This window comes from Balaenoptera physalus (assembly GCF_965194825.1).
Source record: "Balaenoptera physalus genome assembly, chromosome: 11".
Taxonomy (NCBI): Eukaryota; Metazoa; Chordata; class Mammalia; order Artiodactyla; family Balaenopteridae; genus Balaenoptera; species Balaenoptera physalus.
Window position 1 is genome coordinate 72,828,337 of NC_138896.1, and position 17,958 is coordinate 72,846,294.

Consider the following 17,958-nt stretch of genomic DNA (forward strand, 5'->3'; position numbering starts at 1 on the left):
GGGGGACATTTTGCCTGCTTCGGTGTCTCGGTTGTTGTATAGAGTGCTGTCATGCACGTTTGGGTGCGTGTACGTTCTTGAACTATGCTTTTCTCTGGGTGTTTGCCCAGAAGTGTGATTGGGGATCAGATGGTAGTTCTATGTTTCGTTTTTGAAGGAACCTCCCAAGTGTACTTCCCAGTGGCTGTACCAGTTACATTCCCCCCAGCAGTGGAGGAGGGTTTGATTTCTCCATGCCCTCTCTGGAATTTATTGTTTGGAGACATTTTCATGATGGCCATTCTGGCTGGTGTCAGGTGATAGATACCTCTTTGCTCTTTTGATTTGCAATTCTCAAGTAATTGGTGATCTTCAGCATCTTTTCATGTTGTTTTTCTTTTTCTTCTTTCCCAACAGTGTGAGTGAAATGTACCTCTTGAAATTGTCTTCTGACAAATCCGGCCTGTTCTGATGTCTTTTCAATTACGTATCCTAGGACATTTCTTGAGCGCAGGTGTTATTTTTTTAAAGCCCTGCAGGCCTTGTGAATGGTAGTGCCCAGAAACACCGGTTTCCAAGTTGTTGTTCCAGGAATCGTCCACAAGGCGGCAGGCTTCTTCGTGCCTATCTCTGGTCCCTCTGGCAACCAGAGCCTTAGCGAAAGAAAGCGGTGTTCCCGGGTTGTAAGTTGGAGGGGCACGTGCCAGAACCAGCACCCAAGGGCTTGTGTCTCCTTCCTTTCTGCCTGTTACCCTTCACCCCCACACATGTCGCAACCCTTGCCAAAGTGCTACACTGAGGGAGGGTGCCGAGGGTACTGTAGTTGGTACGACAGGAAGGCAGGAGGCTGGAGGTGGGAACCCCAGCAGCAGGAGATGTGGAGATCAGGTGACGTTTCAAAGCTCTTGCAGCCCAGAGGATCCACCCTCCTTTGGGTGCACTAGGCTTGGTTGAGCTATAGGAGGGCCTGCCTGGATCTGGAGATTGTGGTCCCATTTCGAGTGGACCAGACACTGCAGGTCCCAGGGGGACTCATTTGCTGGCACATCCTCCCCAGTCCCCTCAGCCCCACGACAACCAGCCTTGAGACACAGCCTGCTGAGGCTCCAGGGATATGACACCAGCCCAGGTCCCCGAGGCTGCCAAAAATCGAGTACACGTCTTTTATTTTCTTTCTTTCTTTTTCTTTAACTGCATTTGTCTTTCATTTTCAGGCAACTTGATGGACCATGTTGTGTCTCTTGCAGGTGTAAAGCGTTGTGATTTAGTCGTACATATGCATATGTCTATTTTTTTAGGATCCTTTTCTCATATAGGTTGTGACAAAGTGTTGAACAGAGTCCCCTGTGTTGTAGAGTAGGTCTTTGTGGAGTATGTATTGTATATATGTCCATGTATACATGTTAATGCCAACCTCCTAAGGTATCCCTCTCCCCCATCTTTCCCCTTTGGTAAGCATAAGTTTGTTTTCTAAGTCTCTGAGTCTGTCGCTGTTTTGTGAATCAGTTGATTTGTATCAGTTTTTAGATTCCACATGTAAGTCATATCCCATGCTATTTATCGACCTCCATCTGATTTAATTCACTTAGTTAGATCATCTCGAGGTCCTTCCGTGTTGCTGCAAATGGCAGTATTTCAGTCTTTTGTATGGCTGAGTAGTATTCCATCGTAGATATGTACCACATCTTCTGTATCCAGTCATCTGTCGGGGGACATTTTGCCTGCTTCGGTGTCTCGGTTGTTGTATAGAGTGCTGTCATGCACGTTTGGGTGCGTGTACGTTCTTGAACTATGCTTTTCTCTGGGTGTTTGCCCAGAAGTGTGATTGGGGATCAGATGGTAGTTCTATGTTTCGTTTTTGAAGGAACCTCCCAAGTGTACTTCCCAGTGGCTGTACCAGTTACATTCCCCCCAGCAGTGGAGGAGGGTTTGATTTCTCCATGCCCTCTCTGGAATTTATTGTTTGGAGACATTTTCATGATGGCCATTCTGGCTGGTGTCAGGTGATAGATACCTCTTTGCTCTTTTGATTTGCAATTCTCAAGTAATTGGTGATCTTCAGCATCTTTTCATGTTGTTTTTCTTTTTCTTCTTTCCCAACAGTGTGAGTGAAATGTACCTCTTGAAATTGTCTTCTGACAAATCCGGCCTGTTCTGATGTCTTTTCAATTACGTATCCTAGGACATTTCTTGAGCGCAGGTGTTATTTTTTTAAAGCCCTGCAGGCCTTGTGAATGGTAGTGCCCAGAAACACCGGTTTCCAAGTTGTTGTTCCAGGAATCGTCCACAAGGCGGCAGGCTTCTTCGTGCCTATCTCTGGTCCCTCTGGCAACCAGAGCCTTAGCGAAAGAAAGCGGTGTTCCCGGGTTGTAAGTTGGAGGGGCACGTGCCAGAACCAGCACCCAAGGGCTTGTGTCTCCTTCCTTTCTGCCTGTTACCCTTCACCCCCACACATGTCGCAACCCTTGCCAAAGTGCTACACTGAGGGAGGGTGCCGAGGGTACTGTAGTTGGTACGACAGGAAGGCAGGAGGCTGGAGGTGGGAACCCCAGCAGCAGGAGATGTGGAGATCAGGTGACGTTTCAAAGCTCTTGCAGCCCAGAGGATCCACCCTCCTTTGGGTGCACTAGGCTTGGTTGAGCTATAGGAGGGCCTGCCTGGATCTGGAGATTGTGGTCCCATTTCGAGTGGACCAGACACTGCAGGTCCCAGGGGGACTCATTTGCTGGCACATCCTCCCCAGTCCCCTCAGCCCCACGACAACCAGCCTTGAGACACAGCCTGCTGAGGCTCCAGGGATATGACACCAGCCCAGGTCCCCGAGGCTGCCAAAAATCGAGTACACGTCTTTTATTTTCTTTCTTTCTTTTTCTTTAACTGCATTTGTCTTTCATTTTCAAGCAACTTGATGGACCATGTTGTGTCTCTTGCAGGTGTAAAGCGTTGTGATTTAGTCGTACATATGCATATGTCTATTTTTTTAGGATCCTTTTCTTATATAGGTTGTGACAAAGTATTGAACACAGTCCCCTGTGTTGTAGAGTAGGTCTTTGTGGAGTATGTATTGTATATATGTCCATGTATACATGTTAATGCCAACCTCCTAAGGTATCCCTCTCCCCCATCTTTCCCCTTTGGTAAGCATAAGTTTGTTTTCTAAGTCTCTGAGTCTGTCGCTGTTTTGTGAATCAGTTGATTTGTATCAGTTTTTAGATTCCACATGTAAGTCATATCCCATGCTATTTATCGACCTCCATCTGATTTAATTCACTTAGTTAGATCATCTCGAGGTCCTTCCGTGTTGCTGCAAATGGCAGTATTTCCGTCTTTTGTATGGCTGAGTAGTATTCCATCGTAGATATGTACCACATCTTCTGTATCCAGTCATCTGTCGGGGGACATTTTGCCTGCTTCGGTGTCTCGGTTGTTGTATAGAGTGCTGTCATGCACGTTTGGGTGCGTGTACGTTCTTGAACTATGCTTTTCTCTGGGTGTTTGCCCAGAAGTGTGATTGGGGATCAGATGGTAGTTCTATGTTTCGTTTTTGAAGGAACCTCCCAAGTGTACTTCCCAGTGGCTGTACCAGTTACATTCCCCCCAGCAGTGGAGGAGGGTTTGATTTCTCCATGCCCTCTCTGGAATTTATTGTTTGGAGACATTTTCATGATGGCCATTCTGGCTGGTGTCAGGTGATAGATACCTCTTTGCTCTTTTGATTTGCAATTCTCAAGTAATTGGTGATCTTCAGCATCTTTTCATGTTGTTTTTCTTTTTCTTCTTTCCCAACAGTGTGAGTGAAATGTACCTCTTGAAATTGTCTTCTGACAAATCCGGCCTGTTCTGATGTCTTTTCAATTACGTATCCTAGGACATTTCTTGAGCGCAGGTGTTATTTTTTTAAAGCCCTGCAGGCCTTGTGAATGGTAGTGCCCAGAAACACCGGTTTCCAAGTTGTTGTTCCAGGAATCGTCCACAAGGCGGCAGGCTTCTTCGTGCCTATCTCTGGTCCCTCTGGCAACCAGAGCCTTAGCGAAAGAAAGCGGTGTTCCCGGGTTGTAAGTTGGAGGGGCACGTGCCAGAACCAGCACCCAAGGGCTTGTGTCTCCTTCCTTTCTGCCTGTTACCCTTCACCCCCACACATGTCGCAACCCTTGCCAAAGTGCTACACTGAGGGAGGGTGCCGAGGGTACTGTAGTTGGTACGACAGGAAGGCAGGAGGCTGGAGGTGGGAACCCCAGCAGCAGGAGATGTGGAGATCAGGTGACGTTTCAAAGCTCTTGCAGCCCAGAGGATCCACCCTCCTTTGGGTGCACTAGGCTTGGTTGAGCTATAGGAGGGCCTGCCTGGATCTGGAGATTGTGGTCCCATTTCGAGTGGACCAGACACTGCAGGTCCCAGGGGGACTCATTTGCTGGCACATCCTCCCCAGTCCCCTCAGCCCCACGACAACCAGCCTTGAGACACAGCCTGCTGAGGCTCCAGGGATATGACACCAGCCCAGGTCCCCGAGGCTGCCAAAAATCGAGTACACGTCTTTTATTTTCTTTCTTTCTTTTTCTTTAACTGCATTTGTCTTTCATTTTCAGGCAACTTGATGGACCATGTTGTGTCTCTTGCAGGTGTAAAGCGTTGTGATTTAGTCGTACATATGCATATGTCTATTTTTTTAGGATCCTTTTCTCATATAGGTTGTGACAAAGTGTTGAACAGAGTCCCCTGTGTTGTAGAGTAGGTCTTTGTGGAGTATGTATTGTATATATGTCCATGTATACATGTTAATGCCAACCTCCTAAGGTATCCCTCTCCCCCATCTTTCCCCTTTGGTAAGCATAAGTTTGTTTTCTAAGTCTCTGAGTCTGTCGCTGTTTTGTGAATCAGTTGATTTGTATCAGTTTTTAGATTCCACATGTAAGTCATATCCCATGCTATTTATCGACCTCCATCTGATTTAATTCACTTAGTTAGATCATCTCGAGGTCCTTCCGTGTTGCTGCAAATGGCAGTATTTCAGTCTTTTGTATGGCTGAGTAGTATTCCATCGTAGATATGTACCACATCTTCTGTATCCAGTCATCTGTCGGGGGACATTTTGCCTGCTTCGGTGTCTCGGTTGTTGTATAGAGTGCTGTCATGCACGTTTGGGTGCGTGTACGTTCTTGAACTATGCTTTTCTCTGGGTGTTTGCCCAGAAGTGTGATTGGGGATCAGATGGTAGTTCTATGTTTCGTTTTTGAAGGAACCTCCCAAGTGTACTTCCCAGTGGCTGTACCAGTTACATTCCCCCCAGCAGTGGAGGAGGGTTTGATTTCTCCATGCCCTCTCTGGAATTTATTGTTTGGAGACATTTTCATGATGGCCATTCTGGCTGGTGTCAGGTGATAGATACCTCTTTGCTCTTTTGATTTGCAATTCTCAAGTAATTGGTGATCTTCAGCATCTTTTCATGTTGTTTTTCTTTTTCTTCTTTCCCAACAGTGTGAGTGAAATGTACCTCTTGAAATTGTCTTCTGACAAATCCGGCCTGTTCTGATGTCTTTTCAATTACGTATCCTAGGACATTTCTTGAGCGCAGGTGTTATTTTTTTAAAGCCCTGCAGGCCTTGTGAATGGTAGTGCCCAGAAACACCGGTTTCCAAGTTGTTGTTCCAGGAATCGTCCACAAGGCGGCAGGCTTCTTCGTGCCTATCTCTGGTCCCTCTGGCAACCAGAGCCTTAGCGAAAGAAAGCGGTGTTCCCGGGTTGTAAGTTGGAGGGGCACGTGCCAGAACCAGCACCCAAGGGCTTGTGTCTCCTTCCTTTCTGCCTGTTACCCTTCACCCCCACACATGTCGCAACCCTTGCCAAAGTGCTACACTGAGGGAGGGTGCCGAGGGTACTGTAGTTGGTACGACAGGAAGGCAGGAGGCTGGAGGTGGGAACCCCAGCAGCAGGAGATGTGGAGATCAGGTGACGTTTCAAAGCTCTTGCAGCCCAGAGGATCCACCCTCCTTTGGGTGCACTAGGCTTGGTTGAGCTATAGGAGGGCCTGCCTGGATCTGGAGATTGTGGTCCCATTTCGAGTGGACCAGACACTGCAGGTCCCAGGGGGACTCATTTGCTGGCACATCCTCCCCAGTCCCCTCAGCCCCACGACAACCAGCCTTGAGACACAGCCTGCTGAGGCTCCAGGGATATGACACCAGCCCAGGTCCCCGAGGCTGCCAAAAATCGAGTACACGTCTTTTATTTTCTTTCTTTCTTTTTCTTTAACTGCATTTGTCTTTCATTTTCAAGCAACTTGATGGACCATGTTGTGTCTCTTGCAGGTGTAAAGCGTTGTGATTTAGTCGTACATATGCATATGTCTATTTTTTTAGGATCCTTTTCTTATATAGGTTGTGACAAAGTATTGAACACAGTCCCCTGTGTTGTAGAGTAGGTCTTTGTGGAGTATGTATTGTATATATGTCCATGTATACATGTTAATGCCAACCTCCTAAGGTATCCCTCTCCCCCATCTTTCCCCTTTGGTAAGCATAAGTTTGTTTTCTAAGTCTCTGAGTCTGTCGCTGTTTTGTGAATCAGTTGATTTGTATCAGTTTTTAGATTCCACATGTAAGTCATATCCCATGCTATTTATCGACCTCCATCTGATTTAATTCACTTAGTTAGATCATCTCGAGGTCCTTCCGTGTTGCTGCAAATGGCAGTATTTTCGTCTTTTGTATGGCTGAGTAGTATTCCTTCGTAGATATGTACCACATCTTCTGTATCCAGTCATCTGTCGGGGGACATTTTGCCGGCTTCGGTGTCTCAGTTGTTGTATAGAGTGCTGTCATGCACGTTTGGGTGCGTGTACGTTCTTGAACTATGCTTTTCTCTGAGTGTTTGCCCAGAAGTGTGATTGGGGATCAGATGGTAGTTCTATGTTTCGTTTTTGAAGGAACCTCCCAAGTGTACTTCCCAGTGGCTGTACCAGTTACATTCCCCCCAGCAGTGGAGGAGGGTTTGATTTCTCCATGCCCTCTCTGGAATTAATTGTTTGGAGACATTTTCATGATGGGCATTCTGACTGGTGTCAGATGATACCTCTTTGCTCTTTTGATTTGCAATTCTCAAGTAATTGGTGATCTTCAGCATCTTTTCATGTTGTTTTTCTTTTTCTTCTTTCCCAACAGTGTGAGTGAAATGTACCTCTTGAAATTGTCTTCTGACAAATCCGGCCTGTTCTGATGTCTTTTCAATTACGTATCCTAGGACATTTCTTGAGCGCAGGTGTTATTTTTTTAAAGCCCTGCAGGCCTTGTGAATGGTAGTGCCCAGAAACACCGGTTTCCAAGTTGTTGTTCCAGGAATCGTCCACAAGGCGGCAGGCTTCTTCGTGCCTATCTCTGGTCCCTCTGGCAACCAGAGCCTTAGCGAAAGAAAGCGGTGTTCCCGGGTTGTAAGTTGGAGGGGCACGTGCCAGAACCAGCACCCAAGGGCTTGTGTCTCCTTCCTTTCTGCCTGTTACCCTTCACCCCCACACATGTCGCAACCCTTGCCAAAGTGCTACACTGAGGGAGGGTGCCGAGGGTACTGTAGTTGGTACGACAGGAAGGCAGGAGGCTGGAGGTGGGAACCCCAGCAGCAGGAGATGTGGAGATCAGGTGACGTTTCAAAGCTCTTGCAGCCCAGAGGATCCACCCTCCTTTGGGTGCACTAGGCTTGGTTGAGCTATAGGAGGGCCTGCCTGGATCTGGAGATTGTGGTCCCATTTCGAGTGGACCAGACACTGCAGGTCCCAGGGGGACTCATTTGCTGGCACATCCTCCCCAGTCCCCTCAGCCCCACGACAACCAGCCTTGAGACACAGCCTGCTGAGGCTCCAGGGATATGACACCAGCCCAGGTCCCCGAGGCTGCCAAAAATCGAGTACACGTCTTTTATTTTCTTTCTTTCTTTTTCTTTAACTGCATTTGTCTTTCATTTTCAGGCAACTTGATGGACCATGTTGTGTCTCTTGCAGGTGTAAAGCGTTGTGATTTAGTCGTACATATGCATATGTCTATTTTTTTAGGATCCTTTTCTTATATAGGTTGTGACAAAGTGTTGAACAGAGTCCCCTGTGTTGTAGAGTAGGTCTTTGTGGAGTATGTATTGTATATATGTCCATGTGTACATGGTAATGCCAACCTCCTAAGGTATCCCTCTCCCCCATCTTTCCCCTTTGGTACGCATAAGTTTGTTTTCTAAGTCTCTGAGTCTGTCGCTGTTTTGTGAATCAGTTGATTTGTATCGGTTTTTAGATTCCACATGTAAGTCATATCCCATGCTATTTATCGACCTCCATCTGATTTAATTCACTTAGTTAGATCATCTCGAGGTCCTTCCGTGTTGCTGCAAATGGCAGTATTTCCGTCTTTTGTATGGCTGAGTAGTATTCCATCGTAGATATGTACCACATCTTCTGTATCCAGTCATCTGTCGGGGGACATTTTGCCTGCTTCGGTGTCTCGGTTGTTGTATAGAGTGCTGTCATGCACGTTTGGGTGCGTGTACGTTCTTGAACTATGCTTTTCTCTGGGTGTTTGCCCAGAAGTGTGATTGGGGATCAGATGGTAGTTCTATGTTTCATTTTTGAAGGAACCTCCCAAGTGTACTTCCCAGTGGCTGTACCAGTTACATTCCCCCCAGCAGTGGAGGAGGGTTTGACTTCTCCATGCCCTTTCTGGAATTAATTGTTTGGAGACATTTTCATGATGGCCATTCTGGCTGGTGTCAGGTGATAGATACCTCTTTGCTCTTTTGATTTGCAATTCTCAAGTAATTGGTGATCTTCAGCATCTTTTCATGTTGTTTTTCTTTTTCTTCTTTCCCAACAGTGTGAGTGAAATGTACCTCTTGAAATTGTCTTCTGACAAATCCGGCCTGTTCTGATGTCTTTTCAATTACGTATCCTAGGACATTTCTTGAGCGCAGGTGTTATTTTTTTAAAGCCCTGCAGGCCTTGTGAATGGTAGTGCCCAGAAACACCGGTTTCCAAGTTGTTGTTCCAGGAATCGTCCACAAGGCGGCAGGCTTCTTCGTGCCTATCTCTGGTCCCTCTGGCAACCAGAGCCTTAGCGAAAGAAAGCGGTGTTCCCGGGTTGTAAGTTGGAGGGGCACGTGCCAGAACCAGCACCCAAGGGCTTGTGTCTCCTTCCTTTCTGCCTGTTACCCTTCACCCCCACACATGTCGCAACCCTTGCCAAAGTGCTACACTGAGGGAGGGTGCCGAGGGTACTGTAGTTGGTACGACACGAAGGCAGGAGGCTGGAGGTGGGAACCCCAGCAGCAGGAGATGTGGAGATCAGGTGACGTTTCAAAGCTCTTGCAGCCCAGAGGACCCACCCTCCTTTGGGTGCACTAGGCTTGGTTGAGCTATAGGAGGGCCTGCCTGGATCTGGAGATTGTGGTCCCATTTCGAGTGGACCAGACACTGCAGGTCCCAGGGGGACTCATTTGCTGGCACATCCTCCCCAGTCCCCTCAGCCCCACGACAACCAGCCTTGAGACACAGCCTGCTGAGGCTCCAGGGATATGACACCAGCCCAGGTCCCCGAGGCTGCCAAAAATCGAGTACACGTCTTTTATTTTCTTTCTTTCTTTTTCTTTAACTGCATTTGTCTTTCATTTTCAAGCAACTTGATGGACCATGTTGTGTCTCTTGCAGGTGTAAAGCGTTGTGATTTAGTCGTACATATGCATATGTCTATTTTTTTAGGATCCTTTTCTTATATAGGTTGTGACAAAGTATTGAACACAGTCCCCTGTGTTGTAGAGTAGGTCTTTGTGGAGTATGTATTGTATATATGTCCATGTATACATGTTAATGCCAACCTCCTAAGGTATCCCTCTCCCCCATCTTTCCCCTTTGGTAAGCATAAGTTTGTTTTCTAAGTCTCTGAGTCTGTCGCTGTTTTGTGAATCAGTTGATTTGTATCAGTTTTTAGATTCCACATGTAAGTCATATCCCATGCTATTTATCGACCTCCATCTGATTTAATTCACTTAGTTAGATCATCTCGAGGTCCTTCCGTGTTGCTGCAAATGGCAGTATTTTCGTCTTTTGTATGGCTGAGTAGTATTCCTTCGTAGATATGTACCACATCTTCTGTATCCAGTCATCTGTCGGGGGACATTTTGCCGGCTTCGGTGTCTCAGTTGTTGTATAGAGTGCTGTCATGCACGTTTGGGTGCGTGTACGTTCTTGAACTATGCTTTTCTCTGAGTGTTTGCCCAGAAGTGTGATTGGGGATCAGATGGTAGTTCTATGTTTCGTTTTTGAAGGAACCTCCCAAGTGTACTTCCCAGTGGCTGTACCAGTTACATTCCCCCCAGCAGTGGAGGAGGGTTTGATTTCTCCATGCCCTCTCTGGAATTAATTGTTTGGAGACATTTTCATGATGGGCATTCTGACTGTTGTCAGATGATACCTCTTTGCTCTTTTGATTTGCAATTCTCAAGTAATTGGTGATCTTCAGCATCTTTTCATGTTGTTTTTCTTTTTCTTCTTTCCCAACAGTGTGAGTGAAATGTACCTCTTGAAATTGTCTTCTGACAAATCCGGCCTGTTCTGATGTCTTTTCAATTACGTATCCTAGGACATTTCTTGAGCGCAGGTGTTATTTTTTTAAAGCCCTGCAGGCCTTGTGAATGGTAGTGCCCAGAAACACCGGTTTCCAAGTTGTTGTTCCAGGAATCGTCCACAAGGCGGCAGGCTTCTTCGTGCCTATCTCTGGTCCCTCTGGCAACCAGAGCCTTAGCGAAAGAAAGCGGTGTTCCCGGGTTGTAAGTTGGAGGGGCACGTGCCAGAACCAGCACCCAAGGGCTTGTGTCTCCTTCCTTTCTGCCTGTTACCCTTCACCCCCACACATGTCGCAACCCTTGCCAAAGTGCTACACTGAGGGAGGGTGCCGAGGGTACTGTAGTTGGTACGACAGGAAGGCAGGAGGCTGGAGGTGGGAACCCCAGCAGCAGGAGATGTGGAGATCAGGTGACGTTTCAAAGCTCTTGCAGCCCAGAGGATCCACCCTCCTTTGGGTGCACTAGGCTTGGTTGAGCTATAGGAGGGCCTGCCTGGATCTGGAGATTGTGGTCCCATTTCGAGTGGACCAGACACTGCAGGTCCCAGGGGGACTCATTTGCTGGCACATCCTCCCCAGTCCCCTCAGCCCCACGACAACCAGCCTTGAGACACAGCCTGCTGAGGCTCCAGGGATATGACACCAGCCCAGGTCCCCGAGGCTGCCAAAAATCGAGTACACGTCTTTTATTTTCTTTCTTTCTTTTTCTTTAACTGCATTTGTCTTTCATTTTCAGGCAACTTGATGGACCATGTTGTGTCTCTTGCAGGTGTAAAGCGTTGTGATTTAGTCGTACATATGCATATGTCTATTTTTTTAGGATCCTTTTCTTATATAGGTTGTGACAAAGTGTTGAACAGAGTCCCCTGTGTTGTAGAGTAGGTCTTTGTGGAGTATGTATTGTATATATGTCCATGTGTACATGGTAATGCCAACCTCCTAAGGTATCCCTCTCCCCCATCTTTCCCCTTTGGTACGCATAAGTTTGTTTTCTAAGTCTCTGAGTCTGTCGCTGTTTTGTGAATCAGTTGATTTGTATCGGTTTTTAGATTCCACATGTAAGTCATATCCCATGCTATTTATCGACCTCGATCTGATTTAATTCACTTAGTTAGATCATCTCGAGGTCCTTCCGTGTTGCTGCAAATGGCAGTATTTCCGTCTTTTGTATGGCTGAGTAGTATTCCATCGTAGATATGTACCACATCTTCTGTATCCAGTCATCTGTCGGGGGACATTTTGCCTGCTTCGGTGTCTCGGTTGTTGTATAGAGTGCTGTCATGCACGTTTGGGTGCGTGTACGTTCTTGAACTATGCTTTTCTCTGGGTGTTTGCCCAGAAGTGTGATTGGGGATCAGATGGTAGTTCTATGTTTCATTTTTGAAGGAACCTCCCAAGTGTACTTCCCAGTGGCTGTACCAGTTACATTCCCCCCAGCAGTGGAGGAGGGTTTGACTTCTCCATGCCCTTTCTGGAATTAATTGTTTGGAGACATTTTCATGATGGCCATTCTGGCTGGTGTCAGGTGATAGATACCTCTTTGCTCTTTTGATTTGCAATTCTCAAGTAATTGGTGATCTTCAGCATCTTTTCATGTTGTTTTTCTTTTTCTTCTTTCCCAACAGTGTGAGTGAAATGTACCTCTTGAAATTGTCTTCTGACAAATCCGGCCTGTTCTGATGTCTTTTCAATTACGTATCCTAGGACATTTCTTGAGCGCAGGTGTTATTTTTTTAAAGCCCTGCAGGCCTTGTGAATGGTAGTGCCCAGAAACACCGGTTTCCAAGTTGTTGTTCCAGGAATCGTCCACAAGGCGGCAGGCTTCTTCGTGCCTATCTCTGGTCCCTCTGGCAACCAGAGCCTTAGCGAAAGAAAGCGGTGTTCCCGGGTTGTAAGTTGGAGGGGCACGTGCCAGAACCAGCACCCAAGGGCTTGTGTCTCCTTCCTTTCTGCCTGTTACCCTTCACCCCCACACATGTCGCAACCCTTGCCAAAGTGCTACACTGAGGGAGGGTGCCGAGGGTACTGTAGTTGGTACGACAGGAAGGCAGGAGGCTGGAGGTGGGAACCCCAGCAGCAGGAGATGTGGAGATCAGGTGACGTTTCAAAGCTCTTGCAGCCCAGAGGATCCACCCTCCTTTGGGTGCACTAGGCTTGGTTGAGCTATAGGAGGGCCTGCCTGGATCTGGAGATTGTGGTCCCATTTCGAGTGGACCAGACACTGCAGGTCCCAGGGGGACTCATTTGCTGGCACATCCTCCCCAGTCCCCTCAGCCCCACGACAACCAGCCTTGAGACACAGCCTGCTGAGGCTCCAGGGATATGACACCAGCCCAGGTCCCCGAGGCTGCCAAAAATCGAGTACACGTCTTTTATTTTCTTTCTTTCTTTTTCTTTAACTGCATTTTTCTTTCATTTTCAAGCAACTTGATGGACCATGTTGTGTCTCTTGCAGGTGTAAAGCGTTGTGATTTAGTCGTACATATGCATATGTCTATTTTTTTAGGATCCTTTTCTTATATAGGTTGTGACAAAGTATTGAACACAGTCCCCTGTGTTGTAGAGTAGGTCTTTGTGGAGTATGTATTGTATATATGTCCATGTATACATGTTAATGCCAACCTCCTAAGGTATCCCTCTCCCCCATCTTTCCCCTTTGGTAAGCATAAGTTTGTTTTCTAAGTCTCTGAGTCTGTCGCTGTTTTGTGAATCAGTTGATTTGTATCAGTTTTTAGATTCCACATGTAAGTCATATCCCATGCTATTTATCGACCTCCATCTGATTTAATTCACTTAGTTAGATCATCTCGAGGTCCTTCCGTGTTGCTGCAAATGGCAGTATTTTCGTCTTTTGTATGGCTGAGTAGTATTCCTTCGTAGATATGTACCACATCTTCTGTATCCAGTCATCTGTCGGGGGACATTTTGCCGGCTTCGGTGTCTCAGTTGTTGTATAGAGTGCTGTCATGCACGTTTGGGTGCGTGTACGTTCTTGAACTATGCTTTTCTCTGAGTGTTTGCCCAGAAGTGTGATTGGGGATCAGATGGTAGTTCTATGTTTCGTTTTTGAAGGAACCTCCCAAGTGTACTTCCCAGTGGCTGTACCAGTTACATTCCCCCCAGCAGTGGAGGAGGGTTTGATTTCTCCATGCCCTCTCTGGAATTAATTCTTTGGAGACATTTTCATGATGGGCATTCTGACTGGTGTCAGATGATACCTCTTTGCTCTTTTGATTTGCAATTCTCAAGTAATTGGTGATCTTCAGCATCTTTTCATGTTCTTTTTCTTTTTCTTCTTTCCCAACAGTGTGAGTGAAATGTACCTCTTGAAATTGTCTTCTGACAAATCCGGCCTGTTCTGATGTCTTTTCAATTACGTATCCTAGGACATTTCTTGAGCGCAGGTGTTATTTTTTTAAAGCCCTGCAGGCCTTGTGAATGGTAGTGCCCAGAAACACCGGTTTCCAAGTTGTTGTTCCAGGAATCGTCCACAAGGCGGCAGGCTTCTTCGTGCCTATCTCTGGTCCCTCTGGCAACCAGAGCCTTAGCGAAAGAAAGCGGTGTTCCCGGGTTGTAAGTTGGAGGGGCACGTGCCAGAACCAGCACCCAAGGGCTTGTGTCTCCTTCCTTTCTGCCTGTTACCCTTCACCCCCACACATGTCGCAACCCTTGCCAAAATGCTACACTGAGGGAGGGTGCCGAGGGTACTGTAGTTGGTACGACAGGAAGGCAGGAGGCTGGAGGTGGGAACCCCAGCAGCAGGAGATGTGGAGATCAGGTGACGTTTCAAAGCTCTTGCAGCCCAGAGGATCCACCCTCCTTTGGGTGCACTAGGCTTGGTTGAGCTATAGGAGGGCCTGCCTGGATCTGGAGATTGTGGTCCCATTTCGAGTGGACCAGACACTGCAGGTCCCAGGGGGACTCATTTGCTGGCACATCCTCCCCAGTCCCCTCAGCCCCACGACAACCAGCCTTGAGACACAGCCTGCTGAGGCTCCAGGGATATGACACCAGCCCAGGTCCCCGAGGCTGCCAAAAATCGAGTACACGTCTTTTATTTTCTTTCTTTCTTTTTCTTTAACTGCATTTGTCTTTCATTTTCAGGCAACTTGATGGACCATGTTGTGTCTCTTGCAGGTGTAAAGCGTTGTGATTTAGTCGTACATATGCATATGTCTATTTTTTTAGGATCCTTTTCTTATATAGGTTGTGACAAAGTGTTGAACAGAGTCCCCTGTGTTGTAGAGTAGGTCTTTGTGGAGTATGTATTGTATATATGTCCATGTGTACATGGTAATGCCAACCTCCTAAGGTATCCCTCTCCCCCATCTTTCCCCTTTGGTACGCATAAGTTTGTTTTCTAAGTCTCTGAGTCTGTCGCTGTTTTGTGAATCAGTTGATTTGTATCGGTTTTTAGATTCCACATGTAAGTCATATCCCATGCTATTTATCGACCTCCATCTGATTTAATTCACTTAGTTAGATCATCTCGAGGTCCTTCCGTGTTGCTGCAAATGGCAGTATTTCCGTCTTTTGTATGGCTGAGTAGTATTCCATCGTAGATATGTACCACATCTTCTGTATCCAGTCATCTGTCGGGGGACATTTTGCCTGCTTCGGTGTCTCGGTTGTTGTATAGAGTGCTGTCATGCACGTTTGGGTGCGTGTACGTTCTTGAACTATGCTTTTCTCTGGGTGTTTGCCCAGAAGTGTGATTGGGGATCAGATGGTAGTTCTATGTTTCATTTTTGAAGGAACCTCCCAAGTGTACTTCCCAGTGGCTGTACCAGTTACATTCCCCCCAGCAGTGGAGGAGGGTTTGACTTCTCCATGCCCTTTCTGGAATTAATTGTTTGGAGACATTTTCATGATGGCCATTCTGGCTGGTGTCAGGTGATAGATACCTCTTTGCTCTTTTGATTTGCAATTCTCAAGTAATTGGTGATCTTCAGCATCTTTTCATGTTGTTTTTCTTTTTCTTCTTTCCCAACAGTGTGAGTGAAATGTACCTCTTGAAATTGTCTTCTGACAAATCCGGCCTGTTCTGATGTCTTTTCAATTACGTATCCTAGGACATTTCTTGAGCGCAGGTGTTATTTTTTTAAAGCCCTGCAGGCCTTGTGAATGGTAGTGCCCAGAAACACCGGTTTCCAAGTTGTTGTTCCAGGAATCGTCCACAAGGCGGCAGGCTTCTTCGTGCCTATCTCTGGTCCCTCTGGCAACCAGAGCCTTAGCGAAAGAAAGCGGTGTTCCCGGGTTGTAAGTTGGAGGGGCACGTGCCAGAACCAGCACCCAAGGGCTTGTGTCTCCTTCCTTTCTGCCTGTTACCCTTCACCCCCACACATGTCGCAACCCTTGCCAAAGTGCTACACTGAGGGAGGGTGCCGAGGGTACTGTAGTTGGTACGACAGGAAGGCAGGAGGCTGGAGGTGGGAACCCCAGCAGCAGGAGATGTGGAGATCAGGTGACGTTTCAAAGCTCTTGCAGCCCAGAGGATCCACCCTCCTTTGGGTGCACTAGGCTTGGTTGAGCTATAGGAGGGCCTGCCTGGATCTGGAGATTGTGGTCCCATTTCGAGTGGACCAGACACTGCAGGTCCCAGGGGGACTCATTTGCTGGCACATCCTCCCCAGTCCCCTCAGCCCCACGACAACCAGCCTTGAGACACAGCCTGCTGAGGCTCCAGGGATATGACACCAGCCCAGGTCCCCGAGGCTGCCAAAAATCGAGTACACGTCTTTTATTTTCTTTCTTTCTTTTTCTTTAACTGCATTTGTCTTTCATTTTCAAGCAACTTGATGGACCATGTTGTGTCTCTTGCAGGTGTAAAGCGTTGTGATTTAGTCGTACATATGCATATGTCTATTTTTTTAGGATCCTTTTCTTATATAGGTTGTGACAAAGTATTGAACACAGTCCCCTGTGTTGTAGAGTAGGTCTTTGTGGAGTATGTATTGTATATATGTCCATGTATACATGTTAATGCCAACCTCCTAAGGTATCCCTCTCCCCCATCTTTCCCCTTTGGTAAGCATAAGTTTGTTTTCTAAGTCTCTGAGTCTGTCGCTGTTTTGTGAATCAGTTGATTTGTATCAGTTTTTAGATTCCACATGTAAGTCATATCCCATGCTATTTATCGACCTCCATCTGATTTAATTCACTTAGTTAGATCATCTCGAGGTCCTTCCGTGTTGCTGCAAATGGCAGTATTTTCGTCTTTTGTATGGCTGAGTAGTATTCCTTCGTAGATATGTACCACATCTTCTGTATCCAGTCATCTGTCGGGGGACATTTTGCCGGCTTCGGTGTCTCAGTTGTTGTATAGAGTGCTGTCATGCACGTTTGGGTGCGTGTACGTTCTTGAACTATGCTTTTCTCTGAGTGTTTGCCCAGAAGTGTGATTGGGGATCAGATGGTAGTTCTATGTTTCGTTTTTGAAGGAACCTCCCAAGTGTACTTCCCAGTGGCTGTACCAGTTACATTCCCCCCAGCAGTGGAGGAGGGTTTGATTTCTCCATGCCCTCTCTGGAATTAATTCTTTGGAGACATTTTCATGATGGGCATTCTGACTGGTGTCAGATGATACCTCTTTGCTCTTTTGATTTGCAATTCTCAAGTAATTGGTGATCTTCAGCATCTTTTCATGTTGTTTTTCTTTTTCTTCTTTCCCAACAGTGTGAGTGAAATGTACCTCTTGAAATTGTCTTCTGACAAATCCGGCCTGTTCTGATGTCTTTTCAATTACGTATCCTAGGACATTTCTTGAGCGCAGGTGTTATTTTTTTAAAGCCCTGCAGGCCTTGTGAATGGTAGTGCCCAGAAACACCGGTTTCCAAGTTGTTGTTCCAGGAATCGTCCACAAGGCGGCAGGCTTCTTCGTGCCTATCTCTGGTCCCTCTGGCAACCAGAGCCTTAGCGAAAGAAAGCGGTGTTCCCGGGTTGTAAGTTGGAGGGGCACGTGCCAGAACCAGCACCCAAGGGCTTGTGTCTCCTTCCTTTCTGCCTGTTACCCTTCACCCCCACACATGTCGCAACCCTTGCCAAAGTGCTACACTGAGGGAGGGTGCCGAGGGTACTGTAGTTGGTACGACAGGAAGGCAGGAGGCTGGAGGTGGGAACCCCAGCAGCAGGAGATGTGGAGATCAGGTGACGTTTCAAAGCTCTTGCAGCCCAGAGGATCCACCCTCCTTTGGGTGCACTAGGCTTGGTTGAGCTATAGGAGGGCCTGCCTGGATCTGGAGATTGTGGTCCCATTTCGAGTGGACCAGACACTGCAGGTCCCAGGGGGACTCATTTGCTGGCACATCCTCCCCAGTCCCCTCAGCCCCACGACAACCAGCCTTGAGACACAGCCTGCTGAGGCTCCAGGGATATGACACCAGCCCAGGTCCCC